Raw genomic sequence first — 18,949 nt, 5'->3', positions numbered from 1 at the left:
GCATGGCATGTAGGTGACAGTTACTTTACATGAGTTTCATAATTTAACACAAAGTGAAAAAATAGTCTAATAAACTATCCTCAAAACACACCTCAGTATAATTGTTCATCATAGTTATTAAACAGGTTTAAGACATTTGAAATGTCTTACAGTTCATACAAATTCAAACTTACGGATGCACTGTGTATTATTATTTGGATTTTCAGAATAACCGTCCAAACAGGAGCACGAATATCCACCAATCATGTTGGAGCACAGCTGCTCACAGATATTCAACTCACATTCATTAACATCTGTAAGACATGAGGATATTAGTATGAATATTATAATGAATGAACACATTAGAAAAGACTGAGATGGGAATGATCTGCTAATAAAAGCATAAGCAAGCAGAAATGTTTGTAAGCATTTAGAAGCCCAAAGTTAAAGGAAGTGTGTTCCCATTGAGCCCACCTCAACTTATGATACAATGGAGCATGTGCGTGACCAGGGCTGGCGGAACGCGGTTGCGGGGTAAGCAAGGCAGGGAGGCACCATGCCAAAAAGGCGCTTCCACTGCCTGCCTTCCGTGCTGTCCACCGCCACTGCTAAAAAAAAACAAAAAAACAGTCACTTACAGCGCCCCCTTGCACCCTGCTCTGTGCCCTCTGCTCACTGACAGTGTCAGGAGTGACATCATCACGCCTCGATGGTCAATGAGGAACCACACAGAGGACAGCGACGAAGATAAGATGACAGAAGATTAAGATAAGACGAGGTAAATACCATAGAATGGTAATTAGAGAGGACAATGTGAAAATGCAGGGGGGGAAAACAATGTGAAAATGCAGGAGGGGACAGTGTGAAAATGTGGGGGGGGGGGCACAGTATGAAAATGCAGGGGGGGGGCACAGTGTGAAAATGCAGGAGGGGATACAGTGTGAAAATGCAGGTGGGGCAGCGTGAAAATTCAGGGGGGGAACAGTGTGATAATACAGGGGGGCACAGTTGAATAATGAAGGAGGGGGTGCAGTGTGACAAAAGAGGTCACAGTGTGATGAAGGGGACATTTTTTTCTCATCTATACTATCACCAAATTAATTTGCTAAAAATGTTAAATTTTATTGCAAAGAATACATATTCTTCACTTAGATTATTCATATAACAATGAATTTATGCTGTTTAATGTACTTATTTGTATTACTCTCTTTATGAAAGTTTATAATATGATTTGTATTAAAAGAATAAAAGCATTAGTGAATGAACAAATAATTTGTAAAAGAGAGCGCAAATTTATTTTTTACAGGGGGGCGCCAGACATGCCAACACCGGCCCTGTGGGTGACATAAATTCTGAATAATTACCTATCCAATGAAGAAGTGTAACATGCTTATACATATAACTCACCGATACACATCCTCTCCTCAATATCAGGAAGAAAGCCACTGTTGCACTGGCAAAAAGGAGTTGTAGTTCCAGGCTTGATGTAACATTGGCCATTGGTACATTGTAGATTGCAAATCACAACAATTGCTATTTAAAGAAAAAAACAGTGAGCAAAGCAAATACCATATTGTTATATTGAGGCAACCCTGGTATACAGTCTTATTATCCTTTACTATAATCATTTTTGAATAATTTTCCTCACCAATTGTTAAAATCCCTTTAGACAAAGATTCTCCCTATTATAATACACAAACATGTCATAGTGCTAGTAAGTGTCCCTATTGGAGTTTGAAACTGGAGCAACTATCTAGTGAAGATTAAATAAGGGTCATAACTTAGGCGGTATTTGTCTGTTCCTCATGACTTTCTTTGTTGCAATGCATCATAAAATATGCATTCTTTCATATATTTGTCCGAAGCAACTATGTCCCATTTCAGTGAATGTAGTGGTTTCATATTTGTAACAAGAGTAAAATATTGCACACAGCGTGAAGGTCTTGGTCATAGGCGCCAAAAACTTTATATTCATTGCAACACAAAAAAATGATAATTCCACACTAGTCAATCAAAACATCTCCCTGTTGTTTAGTTCACAGGTAGTGTTGCTATGATTTTCTTTTTATAATGCATAAACAACCCCGATTCAAGTATCTCAAAAGGGGTAGGGTGTCATGGAATTTGGGTTATCTTTGTCAAAAGTGCCCATATTGGTGGTATAGTCATGGTGGATTGGGAACAGTTCTTATTTTGTCCAAATTTTGCAGATAAAAATATTTAGATGTGTGGCTAACCCAACACATTCAAGTTTTACATATCTGAGTCAGTATGCTAAGAACCAGGTGTCTGACTTTCTTTTGTAGTCCTGCTCAAGCGTCTGTGCCTAATATTATATCAGAAGCAAAACTACAACTCCCAGAAGTCCATCCACAGATCACATGGGGTTATTGGACCAATCAGAAAGCAGTAATCCTTGGCATCTCAGAAAGAAACAGACAGAAGTATGTTTCAGCAAGCCAGTTAAGTGTGTATTTTATTTTTTAAAATACACACTGATGCAGAGTTGGACACAAAACAGGGAAAACTTACTCTTAAAGAAAAAAGAGAATCGAAAATAAGCACATTCCTTTAATGTACTCACCGTACGCCCACTTTCTGGGCATGCTCAAAATTATTTCATGCACGCAAACTGACGTATGTCCCACTTGCATCAGCTTCTATGTCTTTATTGCAATCATTATCATGTGTTTGGTGATCCATTTGTTTGCATATGTGTAAGGTTGATCATGGTGTTAGTAGAGAATTTATGGCAGGGATGCTGATAACACTGTTTGGTGAGTGGTGCAGTGTGAAATACAGGAGCTCAAGGACTGCTTAACCTTGAGTTCTTTTTACTACACAGTAGTGATGGGTAGTTCACGAATGATTAGTTCAAATGAACTAATCTTCAAAGTGAACTAAATCATTTAGTTCACAGCTCTGGCAAAGATTAGTTCACCAGGAACTAAAACATGTGGGAGGAGTTAGAGATAAGGCCGAGCAGCTCCAGCAGCCTCACTCACTGTCTCATTCACACTAGCTCTTTTCTTTCTATTCAGCTCTCTCATTTAATACTCATGAGTCAGTACCTCTAAACTACCAAAGGTGGCACTGCTGTGCTCAGACATTGTGTGAGACTCTAGAGCTGATCACTGAGCTATGAGTCATTCTCCTCACTCAGGAGTTCAATAGTTCATCTAGTTCATTTCACTCTTCAAATCTTTCCGCTCTTTCGAATCTTTTCACTCATTCAGATCATTTAGCTCATGAGTCACAGGATACATTCCCTTCCCTGTCAGCTCAAGACACACTGCACTGCTGAGTGCTGCATGTTATATACTGTAGTTCTGTTTACTGCACCATATATACAGGGGAGATGTATTAAACCTTCAAGAGAGATAAAGTGGAAGCGTTGCCCATAGCAACTAATCAGTTTCTGTCATTTTATAGGCTCTGCTAGATAAATGACAGAAGCTGATTAGTCATAATTGCCAACATTATGTTCGTTACGTCTGGGAGTTCCTGGAGCGGGGTATTGGCGTAGGGGGCGGGGCTTTGTGAATTGCGCCATTTTGGCCCCGCACCCAGTGACATGATGCCTATTTGGGGTCTTTTTACAGCTGTAAAAATTCCCCCTAAGGTTTGATACATCTCCCCTATATCCTGATTGCACTGATCTCAATTTTAAAAGCAAAAAAGTGACATTTTATAATACTCTTAAATTGGGTCTTTTTTCATTTGCATATTATGGAAATAAAAAATAATAATGAAAATGTAATTAACTTTGCAGAGCTCAACATGTCACTACTAGTTTTTGTATAAGTGATTGGCCTTTTTAAAATATTAAAAATGATCTGACATATTAAACTTATCTGATTATTTTAACAGGACTATAACTCATCTAATGAGATGTAGTATACATGCCTACAGTATGTGTAATAGACTAGATCTATGTCTCCAATCACTTCTCTCAGCAGTGTTCCAGAGCCAGTGATCTAACTGAACTAACTGAGCTTAATGAACTAAATGAACTACTGAGTGAAATGAGAGAAATGAACTACTGAGTCAAATGAGTGAAATGAACTACTGAGTCAAATGAGTGAAATGAACTAATCTTTTGAACTAATCTTTTGTGTGAACTAGATCAGAATGAACTAATCTTCAAAATGAACTAGATTTCCCATCACTACTACACAGAGGAAGTAGGGAAGCTGAGACATGCTCAGAAGATATCAGTAGTCAGCGAGTAAAAAAACGTCATAGGAACCAGACCTACACACACAGAGATAACAGAGCACACTGATACCTAACACATGGATCTGTTGTGTTATCCAATCCGAGGGACTACAGGAATGCTTCTCTACATTGGAATTTATTTTACATTAATTTAGTGTATGGGCATAATGAAGATTTAGAATTGAGGGATGAATTAATTCATCAACCGCATTGCTCACGTACGACATATGAATGTACCCTTTAGGGTTGGAAACTGCAATGAAATTGCTAATTACTGTCTTTGTGACAGGATTTGCGAGTAGGGTAGCAGACTCCCTGCTGCAATGATATGGAAATTTTAATGCTGGTTAAACGGTCCATAATATAATTTGAGGTGAGGATCATACTGATAGGGTTGGCTATAAGGCAGGGCTGAGAGTACAATTGGGGTTATGGAAGAGCTGCTGTCAAAGGGAAGTAGCTTACAGTTTTAGAGGGTCTCATCAGCAAGCTCTCCCTGTCTCAGGGTGTCCCCCTTTTTTTCAAATAAAAGGGGGACATGAATTGGATAGCAATATTAATCCCAAATTGTCTTCTTTTGCATTTCACATATCAGGCAGACAATGGTGCAATAAGCAAAATAAAAATAAAAGTATTAATAAACCGCGGAGCAGATTATGCTTGTAGAGTGATTGCACAATTACATCCTCTTATTGCATCATCTGCTGCCTGAGATTGTGCTTAGCAGCTGTCGGCCAAGTCTATCTGGCTGCAACATATGGGTCAGTGTCGGTACCCTGGCGCTTTGTGGTGGGCTTTCAGATTTTCGATCATAATGGGAACCTATTCCTTACGTTTGCATGTGCAGATTCACCCAGAAATAAAGAGTTGTGATTAGGTGCTGTCAGCACCTGCCTTGTGTGGGATACTTATAAGGCATTTATTTTTCATGCAACGGGTGCTATACATAATATGGGATTAACCGAGCGCTATCGTATCACTTCTCTGTTTTGTTCCACAATGCAGCCTCCTAGAGCATACAGTAGCTTTGATAATTGCAGCACTGCCTCTGCTTTGTTCTGTCTTGCCCAGACCCACTCCCCTCTGACATCACGTCTAGAGGTATGCTGGCTCTGGTGTGTCCGCAGTTTAAGGGATTGCAGCTTTCTGTTCCGGTTCGAAAGATGATTATATCCAGCGCCCCTGCTCCCCTGTGATATCACAGCAAGCCGTCTGGTGGCATAGAGTCTCTGAGGCTCATGATCCTGTTCCGGCTCCATGGATGGTTCCGTATAGTTGGGTGAGAATGATGTATTTTATGTCTGTTATGTCTTGCTTGCTTCTATGCTTGTCAGGGTTCTAGGTTTCCCGGTTAGCTGATTGGGAGTTAGAACTATCAGTGTTGCTATATATGGTTCGGGCGCACGATGGCAGGTCTTTTTTTGCGACAATTTTCTGTTAGTAGGCGTTTGTCAGTTGGTTGGGTCCGGACACAAGGCTGGTCAGGACTGGTCAGCTAGGTATTCCTTCTACGGCTTGTTCTTTAGAAACGGGGTCTCCCGAGTGTATGGCAGGGTAAGCAAAAATGTCTATGATCCCTAGCATTTGTGTGTCCGCTAGGCCTGGGAATTGGCTTTCTTATATAAATACAATTTTTTTTTAGTGTATGCCAGTTTGCCTGGTGTATGAGTATTGATAGAGGGGGGGGGGGGGTTCTGACCAATGGTTGCAACTCCCCACAACCTCATGTTACTTTGTAATTAATCCAGAGGCTATCTGGCAGGGTTCACTATCGATCTTTAAGTGTAATGGACAGACGGTTTGGGGAGGTTTGGAAGGATTGGATCCTGTAGATAGAATGCTTGACGTGGAGTGCTCAATTCCTCTCTAAATCCCTCTCTGGGTCTCCCTTATGGTTTCAGGCATACCCACCACAGCGGGTGGGTCAAAGGTATGCCTTTTATTTGGGTACGATCTTGCCAGTAATATTCTGTACACCTCTCATTAATTTAAGAGGTGTGAGCTTGTTTGCGCATAGGAGGAATGTTTTTGCTAGTAGGCCAATCTTTAAATGACTACTGTTCAGGTAAATAGCTAAGCGTGGAGTTTACTTCATATAATGTTTATTCACCTGGGTGGGTATGATTTTGGTTATGCCAAATGGGTGGAGTTGACCCTAGCAATCCAGTCTGACATGGCATAGGTACATGCCTCCTGGCCATATCTGCATCTATGTTGGTCCCCAATAGTTCCCCGACAGATAGGAGGTCCTTTCTTGACAGATGGGTAGTTAATAGTTCTTGAAAGAAAGTTAATTTGGTTATAACTGGTATCTCCAATCTATATGGGGTTTGCAGATCGGACACCTGAGGCTTAGGTTGCAGAACCTCTGGCCTCTATAGGCCTGATGGGGGTGCATCTGACCGAGGATAGTTTTGGTCTCTTCATAGGGGAGATATATGCAGTTTAGGCAAAGTGGTTAGCGCATAATATGGTGGCCGGCCTAGGTTCAGGAGGGCGTGGCAGGGGAACACTATACAGGCGATGCGCAAGGTTGGTAAACTGCTCATTGATGGCATTTGAAATCCATTCCCTTCAAAGAGTTGCCTTAGGTTTGGTGCAAGCACAGCCCATCTGGGTTGGCTTGTGGTGCATTACAATTAGCTCAGGAGGGTTCGGGTTCTGGAATGCATGGGGATTATTGTCCCAGTTTTAGGATAAACTACAAGGGTGTGCTTAGGTAAAATGGTGGATAAATACTGAAGTCCCGAGGGTGGGTGACCCGTGATGGGACATCCAGATTGGTATTGATCAGTTACTGATGCTTCGTACAGTGTTCTCCCTCCACCATATCAGTGAGCGGTTAATCAAATAAATAAATAAATTTGCCAACAAGTGGGTGTGGTGTCTTTATTACATAGCACAAGTAAGATTAAGATTAAGGATTTATAGTTATGTTATCAACTGGTAAGCATTTTATTAGCAACCACTGGTGACTGGCATTTCTATGCAGCTAAAGGTGGTGTGCTACGAATGGAATAAGCAGAGACACTGGAAAAAGGAGATGTGAAAGATAAAGAAATCTTAAAATGGCTGCTGGCACCCATGACTGTCAATCAATGCATATATTAGCAAAGCTTCTTCCTGTTCATGCTCTGGAATATACTTATTCACTTTTGTGTTGCAAGAGTGGGTACATAGTTTACAGTGCCATTTAGATTGTGGTAACATCCATTTTTGTGGGTTGAAGGAAAACTGATCAAAAAAAAGGTTAAAATTAGATTTTTAAAACAAATCTTAAATGTGAAAATGACAAAAATATTTACACATTAAAAACAGTTTTTATATTTTTTAAATGATTTTAATCTGTTATCGTCATCCTGATATGGCGATTGCAAAATAGGCATAGCAGCGGTACAATTACCGATGTGATACAAGTAGCTGTTTTTACTGGCATTAGGACTGTTTAAAGCTTCATAAATATAGACCATATATTTCTAATCATAATAAAATACCATTTACTCACATGTTGTAGTTATAGCTGTGGTTGTAGAGTTTGCCCAAGTGGATGTAGAAGTTAAAGGACCAAAAGGAGTTGTAATACTTGTGTATTTTGTAGCTGTTGAAGTCATTGATCCAAAAGATGATGCTATAGACATCTGTGATGTTACAGTGGAATTCACAATTCCCACAGATGTTAATATAGTTGAATATTCAGTGCGTGTAGCATTGACAGTGGGCAGAAAGGTTGATATGGATGTTATTGGTTTGATGGTATTGGTAGACTGTGCTATTGTAGGCTTTGTGGTTTGTGCAATAATGATGGTGGTTGGTATAGTGATGTGTGTGGTTGTAGAGCTAACAATCTGTGAAGGTGTCTGTTTAGTTGTACTAGTATATTGTATGGTTGTTATAGACCCTGCTCCAGTTGTGTCTAGTTGAGGTTTAGTAATAGCACTTGTGCGAACTGCAGTTCTTCCTTCAGAAGTAAAGTTTTCTGGTGGTGTGCTTGTAATGTCATCAAGTGTGGACCTTTCCCAGGTGCTTGCTTCAAGTCCACTACTAACATTTGTCACAGCTGTGGCTTTTCTTAATTCAGATGCAATGCTAGTAGTTATTGCAGCTGGTGATAAGTTGTCAGTTGTACTTAGTTCAGAAGCAGTACTGATAATTTTATCAGTGGTAGATATGTCTCCAGTTGTATTTGCTTCAGATGCAATTCTGGTGTTTTTTTCAGCTATTAAAATATCTCCAGTTGTCCTTTGCTCATGTGCAATACTGGTCCATCTCCCTGGTGTTGATATGTCTCCAACTGTACTTAGTTTAGATGCATCATTGCTACTCATCTCCATTGTTGATATGTCTTCAGCTGTACCTTCTGTAGGTGTAGTACCGGTTGTTATATCCATTGTTGATATGTTTTTTTCAAGTGGAGTGCTGGTGCTTACCTCAGTTGTTGATATGTCTTCAGCTGTATTTTGTTCAGGTGAATCACTGGTACCTATCTCACCTGTTGGTACGTCCCTTGCTGTACTTAGTTGTAGTGTATCACTGGTACTTATTTCCATTGTTGATATGTCTCTAGTTGTATAAAATTCAAATGCACTGCTGGTAATTATAGCCATTGTTGATATGTTTTCATTTGTACTTATTTCAGGTGCATCACTTGTACTTGTTGATATGTCTGAAGCTGTGCTTTGTTCAGGCACATAAGTGGTACTTATCTTCCCTGTTGATATGTCTCCATGTGTACTTAATGCGGATGTTGATATGTTTCCGGCTGTACTTAGTTCTTGAGCAGTGCTTGATATTATCTCAGTTGTTGATATGTCTCCATATGTGCTTTGTTTATGTGTCTTGCTTGTACTTGTCTCTGTTATTGATATGTCTTCAGTTGTAATTAGTTCAGATGCATCACTGGTACTTATCTCCACTGTTGATATGTCTTGAGTTGTAATTAGCTCAGATGCTTCAGTGGTACTCATCTCCGCTGTTTGTATGTCTCCAGTTGTACTCTCCTCTGGTGTGTCACTGGTACTTGTCTCCACTGTTAATATGTCTCCTACTGTACTTACTTCGGTTTCAAGGCTGCTAATTATGTCAGATGCTGTGTCCTCTGTGGTAGTTAGTTCCATACAAGTAGTTGTCACATCTGTTGATATTTCTCCAGTTGCACCAGATACATTATCTGTTGTTATGTATCCTGTTGTGTAGCTGATGTCACCAGGGCCGGTTTGTGATTCAGTAATAGAATGATCTGATGAGGGGAGAAACAACATTTTCTATATGGTTGTGCATATTAATGATGACATTAATATATATATATATATATATATATATATATATATACACACACACACACACACACAATATCAGTCAAGTTTTTTTGCATGCAATAGAAATAGTTGAAAAGTATTTGACATAACTAGATAATAAGAAACCAACACAGCATATGACTAATAATGCGGGTCCACTGCTGGGGCACTATACACCCTACATGATGCTTCAGCATATGCTACCTGACCTTGTTGTCAGAGAGGACATGACCAGGTAGGCGGCGCCCAGTGTGTGGACAGGATGGGTGATTGGAAGCCTAGCAATTCGACAGAACAAGTGAAGTCTCATGGTCCTGAAATAATATCATCAATTCTAGTTGTATCTCTTTTACCAGCATTGGATACAATTTTTACTTTTTAAGGAATCCCCCAAAAAACTGATAATGGTTGACCATTTCAAAATAATAGCATTAGCAAATTTCTAAAACATTCTGGAATACCTCAAAGACTAACTCCATTTTGACCCCGTTACAATTGACTTATTAAGCTTTACGGTTCTGATTCATTAAGGAAAGTAAAGCAAAAAAAATGAGTATCTTTGCACCTTGACAAAATCATGTTGCATTGGAGAGGGAGCTAAAGTTAAAATGTGGGGACATATTTATGATTAGGGAAGGTCATGTCCTAGATCAACTTTAAATTTCAATGTAAACAAAAAGCTATCAAGTATTTGTATGCTATTTGAAAAAATAGCTAGAATTTATATTATGTGCAAAATAATAAACTAATATGCACCACTTACCAGGGGCGAATTTGTGATTGGCCTTACCGGGAAGGTTAGGCTGTAGGCTGTTACCCTAATGAGGCCAGCCGGAGGCCAACTCACAAATATCTTTTTTTTTAAAGTACACCCTGCATGCGCCGGCGCTGAGTGGGGGGGGTACTCAGCATGGAAGGAGGGAGGCGTTTGAGTTGCCAGTGGAGTTGGGAGACGGGGAGTGATGATCAAAGACATTGGTGACCAGTGGAAAGCAACAGGTAGCCAATCGCGAGGTTACCTGCTTTGAGGAGCAATGCTGCGTGCCTCTAGGTAAGTGGGGGGGAGGGGGCTACACATATATAAAAACTACTGTGAAAGAGGCTGCATATAGATAGAAATAACTATGGGAAGGAGCTGCACATAGAGATAAACTACTATGGGAAGGGGCTGCACATAGTTAATAACTACTATGGAAGGGGCTGCACATAGATAATTACTATAGGGAGGTGGCTGCAATGAATGACATCGAGGTGGCAAAGGGAGAGATGTGAGGAAATGGGGGGGTAGCTATATTACTACAGTGTGCGAGAGAATGTGGGGGCTATGTTACTAAAATATGTAAAGGAAAGGATGGGGTCTTATAATGTGGGTGTAAGGTATTCTATACATTTAATGAGGGAGTGTAGGTGGAGGCTAATTATTTAATGGGTGCTATTTTTTTTTTTTCATTTGTGGGGTGAAGGGGCTATTTAATTTAATATTGTGGCCTCTTAATTTAAGGTGAGGTGACAGGATATTTAATTTAATGCTGGGATGGTTTAGGGTTATTAAATGAATATGGGGCTGAGGTTGGAAGGAAGGCTATTTATTAAATGTGAATATGAATTATATAATTCCAGTGAAGGTTGTGGGAAATGGTTATATATTTTAAACGTATATGCTAATAATTTATTGCTGGGACTGTTTGGAGGCAGGAAAATAGGTTTATTTATTAAATGTGTATACTACTTAATATCAGGGCTGGTTGGAGGAAAATAGATCTATTTATGTGAGTACTATTATTTTAATGTTTGGGCTAGAAGGAGGTCTAATTATTGAACGTGGGTGCTATCGATTTAATGCCAGGGCTGGTTTGAGTTTTCTAAATTTCATGTACCCATTTATTTTTTGTCAAATAAAGCACTTAACATTCCAGGATCCAGAGAAGCAGCAACTGATCTAAAGCCACCAGCAGCCACAGCTGGTGAAAACGACAAGAACAGGTAGGAGAGAGCAGGACAGTCTGCCAACTGTCCTGAATCTGGCAGAGCAGTCCAGAATTTGGGTAAGTAAGCAAGACAGTTAGGATTTGGTCCAACTGCATAGACAGTTGGGAGGCGTGTCCTGCTTCACATTGTGCTGCTTGTGAAGGCAGAGATGCGTGCACTTTACAGTAGTGCACACTGTATGGCCTGTGTATTTATCTAAAATGATAACCCCCCCTGTCTTAAGTGCCCCCCCACAATCCTTATTCCAGCTCTGGTGATACTTTAGTGGTATTGCATTTATCCCATTGCCTGTCTCAGGCGCGGAACTACCGATGGTGCAGCCAGTGTGTTGCATCGGGGCCTGTGAGGAAAATGGGGCCCAAGGATGGAATCGCTACTTCCTATTGTCCCTGGTGGCTGGCTCCTCCTCAGGAACCAGTCACCTAAGTATGTGTCCAGCACAACCCCTCCCCCTGCTGATCCCCAGCTCTTGTTTCCGGCGGTGCGCACAGCAAGTGTTGCCTCAGGCAAGAAAAATGGTGCAGCATGCAGCCGACTATCAGGAGCGTGCAGCAAAGTGAAAACCGTCATTGAAAGTATACAGAAATTGAGACCTACTAGGTAGTTTATCTTAATTCCTTTTCTCAGGCTGTATTATAATATATGTATACATGAATAAGGGTTTTTAGAAAAATGCTTAACATGTTACAAAATAAAATCATCTAAATATTTATTATGGCAACAAAGCATTAACCAATTTTGATAAGCAAGGCATATTGAGCATGGTGGCACTATTGTGTTGTATAATATGAATTAAGGGTACTACCATCTGACATAATCTGAACTGGGGGCACCATTGTGTTGTATAATATGAATTAGGGGTACTAACATGTGACATAATCTGAACTGGGGGCACCATTGCGTTGTATAATATGAATTACTTGTACTACTGTGTGGCATAATATGGACTGGGGGCACTATTGTGTTATATAATGCAATTGAGGCAGGAACTGGGGACACTAGTGTGTTGTACAACATGAATTAGATGTACTATTGTGTAGCATAATTTGAATTGGGGCACAGTGTGATGATGAAGCATATTTGAAGCACAAAAAGCAAAGATACTATACTCTTTTTATTTTTGGGTGTGCGTGCATGTGTGCGCGTGTGTGCATATGTGAGAGGGGGGGCCCAAAACAATTTTTTTTGCAACGGGGCCCACAACTCGCAAGTACCGCCTCTGGCCTGCCTTCTACCTTGCACTGGTCCCATTCTCAAATCACTTTGTTGAACATGTAGCCATTCCCCATTGCTGTGACAATATCATTAATCCAGCCTCCTTTGCACTTACTATATCACCAGCAAACCCTTGGAATAGCTCTCCCCTTCATTTATACCATTGTCAGGCCCACTGTACTGCTCCCTGTTCTGTTATTAATTCAAGCCACTCTCAATCACTGGGCACATTTAGAGCTCATACACATTTGTTACAAAAGAAGTGGGGGTTTTTTGCAGATGCTTAAAGCATTCCACCTTGATCACACCTGGAAAGCCATTTGTTATAAGAATTACTTTAAATGCATTTTTTTTAAACACACAGTACACATATATACATATAATATATTATAGAGAGAGAGATTTGACTGTTATCTCATGACGTCAGGTGTAACATTGCGTGAGGTGCTCATATGTTGCTCTGCCAGACTACAAATGTCCAATACAATTGTGGCAACATGTTTCAAAATAGTTAAACTTATTAAACAAAGTCAAGTATGTTTCTAGTAAAGTAATTTTAAAAGGATGTATTAGTTGGGAACTGAACAAGTTGGAGCACAGAAGCATAAACCAGTCGCAGATAATGCAAAAGGATTTCTGTCATTTTATAACACAGGACCGGCTGCTTTTTCTCTGCATTGCTTTAGAAATGACCCACTGTGTATTAAGTCATCACATCTAGGTTTTCCTAAATGTTACTACAACCAAACTGGAGTACATCTAAATACCGCCTACTTACAGCTGATTTTGTCCCGACCAGGCGCGGGCTGGGAGAGGGATGGCCGGGGGGCACACAGGCGGCCGTCTCACATGAAAAGGGATGCGGCCTCGTCATTGATGACGCTGCCGCATCACCTGTCATGTGATGTGGCCGCCTGCGGCCGCGGGGGAAAGTATTGTATTCTGCATCCGGGGGGCAGCCGGCCGGCCCGAGTAGCGGCCTGACCGAGCGGCCCGGGGGGGCGCTGCCCCCTGGGCCAGCCCGCCCCTGGTCCCGCCCACATGAGGCCACTTCAATAATTTTTTTCCAGGCCCGCTTTAACTTCCCAATCCACCCCTGCCCCTTGCATTGTAACATGGTTTTGCCAAGGTTCATAGTTACTCATTTTTTTGCTTTACTTTCCTTAATGAATCAGGACCTACATAATGTAAAATGGGAAACAGATGAAAATTTGAAAAGACTCAAGAGTTCCACCTAAACACCCATTTAGGGGAGTTCAATTTAACGCTTTATTTTTTTTAACGCAGCGTTAATTTGCTAAAAAAAATAACGCGCCTGCTTCTTTAAAAAAATTACGCCTGTTTTTAAAGTCTCCATGAAAAAAAACATGCAATTTAATTTGAATAATGTTAACGCCTGCCTCATGTGTTATTCATTGGCTGAACTCGAATTTAGTGGCGTGTTAAACACAGCCATTTTAACAAAAATTGCGCCAATTTGCAAACGGTCATTTGTTGATATTCATCTGGCTTTTGGCTGGCTGAGATCTGTTGAAAAAGATTTGGGAAATTCTCTTCGGAATTGTTAGTATCTTTGCCATTCTCAGTCACCTACACATCACCACAAAACTATTCCTCTGTACATTAATACACATTATTAATTAATACTAAATAGCAAATTCTGAAAAAATGCTACATACACACACACACACACACATATATATATATATATATATATATATATATATATATATATATATATGTGTATATATATATGTATTTATATATATATATATATATATTTATATATATATATATGTATATATATATATATATATATATATATATATATATATATATATTCATAGGTTAGTTAATTGTTTAGATAGAGTTAGTGTAAAAAATAGTTGATTGTTTTTAGATAGAAATCCCAGTTATTTAATTTTGTGTTTAGTGAGGTAAGTATATTATAAAGTATTGATTTGATTTCGATTTTTCTTCTGTTAATTCACTTTGCATTTTGTTAATTGATAAAAATAAACTATTAACACTTCTATTTTTGAGAGCAATCCTACTTTGCAGCATTTTTTCACACCTGCTGGAAAAAACTTTTACACAGTATTCTATATCACATATAAAGATTTGGGGGCATGATTCATTAAGGATCTTAACTTAAGAAACTTCTTATTTCAGTCTCCTGGACAAAACCATGTTACAATGCAAGAGGTGCAAATTAGTATTCTGTTTTGCACAAGTTAATTACTGACTGTTTTTTCATGTAGCACACAAATACTTGATAGCTTATTTGTACACTGACATTTAAAGTTGATATTTGTGTGCTACATGAAAAAACAGTCAGTATTTAACTTGTGCAAAACAGAATACTAATTTGCACCACTTGCATTGTGTGAGGAAACGGGCTGCTACTGCACTGAGAACTATGTAATCATCACCCATTTCTCACGGTTTAATGTACTTTTTAATCCTTGGCCCAGTCTAAGTATATACACCGGAGCATCGGTGTATTATGTGTATTATTATTTCATGTTATTAGGTACATTTTGCCCATACTATTACCTGTGATATTGTATGTAGTATAAATATAAAGAATATTGCCATACTGTGTGAAAATAACAGAACAGCAGCAGTCATTTTGCTTGTGCTAGCTAATGTAATTACCATTTCTCTCCAATGTCCATTGTTATGGGGGCAGCTGAGATTTGGTTTGTAATCAGAACAATGTCTAAGTTAACTAGTTGGCAGCCCATGTTAATTAGCAAGGTCAACAGATAACATGAGAGGTAATGAGGTTAGAACTTCTACTCATAGGCAATGTGCCTCCACAGTAATATATTGGTTGAAATAGCATGGGGAAATGTATCAATATGTAACAATATAAATGTAATTGTATCAAAAGGTATCACAGACTTATATTGTGTAACCCTGCTGATATAATGTGTCAAAAGTCTTATTGTTCCATGTAAGCGTGCAGTGTCATTCCTTGATGTACTATTGTAACCCCATGTGTAGTGTATCCAGCCAAAACAGACAGCTAATTGAGTCAAGCCATTCTATTGTCTAATCAAGGTAACAGGGACAGTATGTGTCTAGCAGCTAAATTTTTGACTGGGAGACCCCTTCTGTAAAGGGGAGGTTTGAGACGTTTGACCCTACTTCCTGGGTATACAGAAAATAATATAGGGCGAGGAGAATGCCAGGGGGGCTATTCTAGTTTGAAGAATCCTGGTGTAGAAGACATCCATGAAAAGGACTCTGGGCCAGGCATTGTGGTGCCACTGGAGGAAACCCTAAAAGGACAGGGGCGGTGTGAGCCAGTATCCCAGGCTGGGGGATACCCTGACTGTTTTGGTAATCGGTAGTGGTAATATTGTGGGAGGATAAGACCCTGAAAGAGACAGAGATTATTACTTTGGAGTGCTGACTGCAGGAGACTGCTTGAGGATACATGCTACCATTTACCCTGTAACTTGTGAACGTCTTGTGCTGTTGTGCTGTCGTAATAAAGTCTTATTTTGGATATATCCTGGTCTACCCGAGTGAGTTGAATCCCACAGAGAGTAACTTCCATCCCAGCTAAGGGTGGTATCCTCACACATTGTAACATGGTTTTGTCCAGGAGACTGAAATAAGAAGTTTCTTAAGTTAAAATCCTTAATGAATCAGGCCCTTGATGTAAGAATGATGTATTCATGAGTGATGTAATAATAAAGGAAAAAATCAGGTCACTTATTTTTTTTAAAAATAATATATTTGACTGCTGAAACAGAACCATCACCAGGGACCAAGGAAGCTTTAAATGAAGAAGACTGAAGAAGTGAAACATACATGCCTGAGGAGGGCTAAAAAAAGACTGAAGAAAAGGAAGACCTATGAAAGAAGACTCCACACCAATATACAAACAGTGAGTTTGCTCCATTTTGTTTTACCTTTTTTTCATTTGTATTTAAAAATGTATTTTTTATAAAGATATATTGGTCAAAATATGAAAGCAAATAATATGACCAGGTTGTCAAATGATCTTAACTGATTATGCTTGACTAAAGACACCAAACTTTCCATAAAGCTTTTTTTATCTAAATGTTTAATTTACAAAAAATTGCAGCTTTTACATATTTTTTTTTTCTCTTTCCTATGAGATCCTCTACTATCAAGATAACCAGTAGGAATCAGACCATTGAGGAAAATGTATAATACAAAATACACATAGATTACTAAGGTAAGAAATATAAAATCATGTTATATGTATCACCAATCGAAAAAATAATGAGAGCACATTCATTAAAAGAAGATTATTACAGAAACCAGGAAAAAAAAAATTGGAATCATCATAGAAAAATGGACAATCAACATGGCCAACGTACAAGAAAATTTGCTCCATAAATAAAAAAAATAATGCATATGTTCAAACCAATAAATTTGTGTATTTTTATTATTTGATTTTATTTGTGTTTTTCTTACAGCAACACAAAGGTGATTCCTAACAGGTAAGTTTCTATATCCAACAATAGTCAGATGGGGTTAATGGTTTTAATAGTACTTTTTACCACTGGTGAATTGTGTTTAAAAGTCAACCATAACTTCTATCAGACTCTTGTTGAAGATAGAGGACACACTACAGTAACACAAATAACTGATAAATCTTCACTGGTAAGAGCTCTATTACAAATAAGTGTCCATCCATCTGATCTTTGTTGAAGATAGAAGATACTTTAGTGGTACACACATTAGTCATGGTCGTGCAATTCAAACCGGGTCACTCATATGCAATGATGAAAGAGATATGGGTTAATAACACTTCATGTTATCATTCCCTGACATGGCAGAGTAGGATTTACAGTGTAAATATTATAGAATTAACCACCTTTTTTTCGTGGTAGATGCAGACCTGTCAGATTTCGAAAGAAATTCAGATGTCCATCATTTCTGGTGTGGCATGAAATAAAATATAGGTATTCATTTAATCTATTACACCTGATACAATAACATTATTGATTTATCGATATGTCACAATTAATATAACTTATATGAAAAGAAATTGGAAATTACACGCTGGCGTACCCGACTACTTAGCTCCACAACCTGTACTGCCTCAGTAGAAAGGTCCAAATCCAAAGCAATCTCTGTATCTACAGTATATCTACCACAAATCTGTTTGCTATACAAATATTGTGCAGAATGGAGCAGGGAATAATTATATTGCAAACTTTTGAAGAAGAATAAAGGAGCACAATGCCGGACCTATCTAAACAGCAAAACTGACTTTTTCCTCTATAACTCCCCTGGTACCAATGTGTGCTGCATGGTACCTTTTGTCTGCAGCAGACACTGGGTTAGCTAATCGAGTCAGCAGCCAGGAACAGCTTCCATATCCTGCATCACATAGAAAAATATATTAACAAAATTATAGGGCAACCGTGACAAATATGCCCCTTTGCCACTATTTATATATATTGTGGCAAAGAGGCATATTTGTCACAGTTTCCCTATAAGAAAATAGGTAAAAGCACAGCTAGTCTCCAGCAGCAGACAGGGTTACATTTTCCCTGGTATCCTCATTCAGCACATACACACACGGGTGTTCCACATTGGTGTAATTGGTTAGTTTTGCTGTGATTTCTTTGTAGTGCTTGGGTTGAGGATAAAGACACTGTTTCTATTTGTGGGCAGGACCACCGATGCCAGTAAGTGGCTGGCTTGTAGTCAGGGAACTATTGTTTAGCGAGATGTAGGTGGTGGGAGATTTTGTGATACTTTTGCTGGATATGACTACTGTACTATCACTGAAACTGTTTAGCCATCCTGACAACTGCTAATACAGAGTGAAATGGTTCAGTATACTTGTGTGAGAATCCAGTGAATGCCGTACTTTATCACATGTGCTGTCATCGTGGGATGTGTAAGACAGCTAAAACACAGTCGTCCTCCCAGCTTCCAGACGCAAAGGTGGTGAGTGAAATCTGTTAAAACCACTATAATGCATCAAACTGTTGTAATGCTTTGCTTAAAATGTTTTTGCTGTGGAGGGACAAACCTCTGTATTGGGAACAGATTAGCACCTGTTTTGGTTGCAAAAGAAAGCAAAGGTTTAAACACTACTGGTCCATTGTAGTGCCACACTTGTTAAAGGTTCAAACTGTGAGTTGAGTGTGGTCCAGTGAATGCCGTACTTTATCAATATATATATATATATATATATATATATATATATATATATATATATTGTTTTTGCAGTGCAATCAGGTTGCTTTTTCTCT

The 18,949-nt window shown here is 39.0% G+C and overlaps 1 long non-coding RNA gene across 1 annotated transcript; it reads left to right on the top strand.

Moving 5' to 3' along the window:
- The first annotated feature begins 562 nt into the window (after window positions 1–562).
- On the top strand, window positions 563–17,097 carry LOC142142774 (uncharacterized). Its single transcript, XR_012689324.1, has 4 exons — window positions 563–757; window positions 16,462–16,596; window positions 16,832–16,911; window positions 16,994–17,097. It is a non-coding gene; the product is annotated as an uncharacterized LOC142142774 (long non-coding RNA).
- The last annotated feature ends 1,852 nt before the right edge of the window (window positions 17,098–18,949 follow it).

The sequence above is a fragment of the Mixophyes fleayi genome, chromosome 3 (genome assembly GCF_038048845.1).
Source record: "Mixophyes fleayi isolate aMixFle1 chromosome 3, aMixFle1.hap1, whole genome shotgun sequence".
Classification (NCBI taxonomy): domain Eukaryota; kingdom Metazoa; phylum Chordata; class Amphibia; order Anura; family Limnodynastidae; genus Mixophyes; species Mixophyes fleayi.
This window is presented reverse-complemented; position numbering and strand designations above follow the sequence as displayed.